The following is a 4,420-nucleotide window of genomic DNA, read 5'->3' as shown; positions in this document are numbered from 1 at the left end:
TACAGATAGGAACTGGAAACATAGGGAATCCAGGACAGATGATCCCTTCAGGACCAGTGCCAAGAGTGGCGGTACTAGGAGGGTGGAGGGAAGGTGAGGGAGAAAGGAGGAACAGATTCCAAGAATCTATACATAAGCTCCTCCTGGGGGACGGACAGTGGTACAGATAGGAACTGGAAACATAGGGAATCCAGGACAGATGATCCCTTCAGGACCAGTGCCAAGAGTGGCGGTACTAGGAGGGTGGAAGGAGGGTGGATTGGAAAGAGGGAACCAATTACAAGGATCTACATATAACCTCCTCCCTGAGGGATGGATAACAGAAAAGTGGGTGAAGGGAGGTGTCAGACTGTGTAAGATATGACAAAATAATAATAATAATTTATAAATTATCAAGGGTTCATGAGGGAGTGGGGAGGAAGAGGGAGTGGGAAAATGAGCAGCTGGTGCCAGGGGCTTAAGTGGAGAGAAAATGTTTTGAGAATTATGAGGGCAATGAATGTATAAATGTGTTTTACACAATTGATGTATGTATGGATTATGATGAGTTGTATGAGCCCCCAATAAAATGATTAAAAAAAACCCTACATTAATAAAACAAAACAAACACTTCACAACAGCAGGCAGGACATGATCTCCAGTTTGTAAAACAATATAAATGCATAGGAAACTAATAAAAAGGTATTGTTATTATTAAAAAAAGAATTATATATAGGTATAAATATAGATATGTATATATGTAAATATATAAAGATAGATGTATTTTTATATATGCAAATACAACAAGGAAGCTGATGGACTTGGGACTTCTACTTAAATCTTACCTCAATGAAAGAATGTTTTTTTCTAATAATGTGGCAATGTATGATACTCACCTTCCTGACACCATCACTGAAGACAAAATGTGTATATAAGCAAATGAGGTCAAGATGGTGCCCAGTTATTAAAAGATATAGCATCTGGGGTCTTAAAGGTCTTAAGCAAGTAGCCATCAATCTATCAGAGAAGCAAAAAAGCCTATATAGAAGAAGCACACCAGTCTGTGTGATCATGAGTTGTCAATGGGAATAGGTATCAGAAGTTCAAAAGCAAGCAAACAAATGGACATGAAGGAGCATAGACAAAATAGAGACCCAAAACCCATCTGGAAGATAATTGGACAGTCCCTCACAGAAGGGCCACATAGAAGGGATTATGTATCCAGGTTACAGTATAGCAATGATGAAACACATAACTATGCTCTAGTTCTTTAATATTTCCTCCCCTTATTATTATAGTCTTAGTTTTACCTCATCAATCTTGTTAGACCTGCATAGGTTCATTTGTATAATTAAGATTGTTCTACCCATGGAATTCAAGATAGATAACCCTTCAGAAACAGAAATAAGAGAAATGGTTCTCTGAGGGTACAGGAAGAGAGGTAGGGTTGGGTAAGGGGGGTAAGGAGGAGCTGATAGCAATGATGACTGTATAACCCCACTAGAGGGGAATGAATAACAGAATTGTAAGTAAACAGATACATTGGATAGGGTAGGATGTGGCATATATATAATAAGGGTTATTGGGGGTAAGGTGGGTGTGGGGGGAGATAAAGGGGAGCTGATATAAAGGAGTTCAAGAAGAAAGAAAATGTTTTGAAAATGATGGTGGCAGCAATTATACAATTATGGCTGATCTAAGCGAATTGTGGATTATTATAAGACCTGTAAGAGCTCCCAATAAAATGATATTTAAAAAATTAGTCTTGCATCTGAATAGAATTGGGAAAACCTTACTCTTTTATCACCTCTGTGCCTTAGTGTCTCAGCATTTGCTAAATTATTACATAATCAAACATGTTCTTTGCCTTTGCAATTTCTCTCACTGGGGCCTAAATCGCTCCTTACTGAGATGATAGGACAAACAATTTTTTTTATTTTCTGCTATTTTATTTTTTTAAATATTTAAGTTCCTCACTCATCTGGAATTTATTTTAGTATGTTTTCTCCCATATTTCAGTTACCCAAAAGCCATTTATTGATGAGTCCGCTATCATGTTCAAATATTGTTGTATACATTTCAAAGTTTTTAGATAGCTATTTCAGTATCAAAATTGTTATCCAAAAAGATTCTGTGATCTAGTTTCATCTCAGATGAATTGTGCTGTGGATTGAATTGTGTCCCCCCTCAAAATATGTTTTATAAATCCTAACCCCCTGTGAAAAGGAGCCCTGGTGATGCAGTGATTACACGTCTGGGTGCGATCCTCATGGTTTGCAGTTCAAAACCACCAGCACCTTCCCCGGAGAAAGACTGGGGTTTCTACTCCTGTAAACAGTTGCAGTCTCAGAAACCCAAGGACAGTTGCTATGAGTCAGCATTGACTCCATGGCAGTGAGTTTTCAGTACACCTGTTAAACCAATCAGTTTGGAATGAGTTTTCTTTCTTGTGTTAATGAAGCTGTATTATTATAGGGTGTGTCTTGAGTCAATTTTTTTCTGCCTATGAAAGGATCAGTTTTAGTAAGGAAGAGAGCAAGTGCAGTTGGGGGAAGAGAGATGCCATGTCACTTGCTGATCACCAGGTACCACAGTTCCAGAAGCTGAGAACAGACCAGGACTTCCCCCCAGAGCCAACAGCAAAAGAAAGCCTCCCCTAAACCTGTTTCCTGAATCCAGACTTGTTACCTCCTAACCTGTGAGAAATAAAGCAACTGACTCGTGGTATTTATGTTATAGCAGCACTAGATAGATGATGAAGACAATTATGATATATCCCAGAGCTCCTAAATCCTCTTAGCCTTAATACGATTTTACTCTCTGTAAAAACTATCTCATTGTGTAAATACCATTTCACTCAAAAATATCAGTGCCCCAAAGGTCAGTGAGAGATAAAAAGAATGAATGATCCTTTAACGCTTATTATTAAGTAGATCTTTATAATCCTTGTTGTATTCCTGTTATCATTCCTGCTTCTCTAGAGACTGCCAAAGTAAACTCCGGTCTCTATAGTCACATTAATTTGCAGGATATTTGTGACAATTTAAAATTCTAGCCCATCCCTTTTCCTTTTATTATATTTCGTTTTGATGCTTCATTGCCCTGTGGCTAGAGTTCAAGTTTTAATCTAATTACCATGACCTTCTCCCTCTCCCACCCCTTCATACTCTATGCTGGAGCCTATAGAACCATTGAGATCCCTGAGTCAGCCTTTCTCTCTGTTGCCTCCCAGCCATAACCTACATTCCCTTAGTTTGGTATTCTCTCATTGTGCTTGCCTTCTCCCACTTTGTCTATCCCTTTGTGGTTATGTGTTGGGCTGAGATCCTCAAAGTCAGCAGTTCGAAACCACCAGTTGCGGGACTTTCTACTCCCGTAAACAGAGGTTCGCAAACTCAAGGGGGGCAATTCTACCCTTTCCTACAGGGTAGCTGTACATCGGCATGGACTCAATGGCAGCGAGTTTTGCCTTCGCCATAAACTGGCTACCTCCACCTGACTAACTCCTATTCAACATGCAAGTCTAGTATTTTCCAGGGAACTCTTTTCCTAATTTCTCAGCACAGGTGCTCTTCACAAGGCCCCTAGCATTCTGGACTTAATTTGATCTTATATCTATCTTGTTTGGAGCCTGATGGCTCATCCCTGTCTCCTACTAGACCAGCGGTACTCACCCTGGAGAGACTGCAGAGAGATTGGAACCTTCATATACTGCTGGTGAGACTGGGAAAGTGTCCAACTCACCTTCATATCTTGCCCTGCCTCCCTTCCTCTGCTTTCCTCCCTCGCATGTGTACTACTTCCCCCTCCACACTTGTTAACATCAGTGTACCTCCTGGCCTTTTGCTTCACCTTCCCTCCTTTGTTTTCCCCAGCCACCAAATATTTTGTTCTGAAAACCTTTGTCTTGATTTTTCCTTTATATCATTTGTCTCATATAGTATTTGCCCTTTTGGGGTTGACTAATTTCATTCAGCATAATATTCTGAAGGTATATCCATGTCGTGAGGTGCTTCACAGTTTCATCTTTATTATTTAGCAATGCATAATACTGCAGTGTGTGTATGGACCAAAGTTAATTGATCCATTCCTCCACCGATGGGCTTTGGATTGTTTCCATCTACCAGCGATCACGAATAGTGCCGGGATGAACCTGGGTGTGCATACATCTATTCTCGCTATGACTTTACTGCTTTAGGGTGTTTATACAGCGGAGGGATTGCTAGCTTGTGTGGACTTTCTATTCCCAGTTGTTTGACGGACTGCCATACTGATTTTCACAGTGGTTGTACACTTTCCCAGTCTCACCAGCAGTATATGAAGGTTCCAATCTCTCTGCAGTCTCTCCAGCACTTGTTATTTTCAGGGGCGCTTGCGTTTTGCTGTCCGTACTAGTGTGAGGTAGACTCTCATTGTTAACATAGACTCTTCATGCAAGAAA

General features: G+C 40.2%; 1 pseudogene; it reads right to left on the bottom strand.

Moving 5' to 3' along the window:
* LOC101644533 overlaps positions 1-3,729 on the bottom strand; it is an 11,833-nt pseudogene extending 8,104 nt beyond the window's left edge.
* Positions 3,730-4,420: the final 691 nt, after the last annotated feature.

Source organism: Echinops telfairi, unplaced genomic scaffold, assembly GCF_000313985.2.
Source record: "Echinops telfairi isolate 266 unplaced genomic scaffold, ASM31398v2 ScPeMD7_443;HRSCAF=831, whole genome shotgun sequence".
Lineage (NCBI taxonomy): Eukaryota > Metazoa > Chordata > Mammalia > Afrosoricida > Tenrecidae > Echinops > Echinops telfairi.
This window is presented reverse-complemented; position numbering and strand designations above follow the sequence as displayed.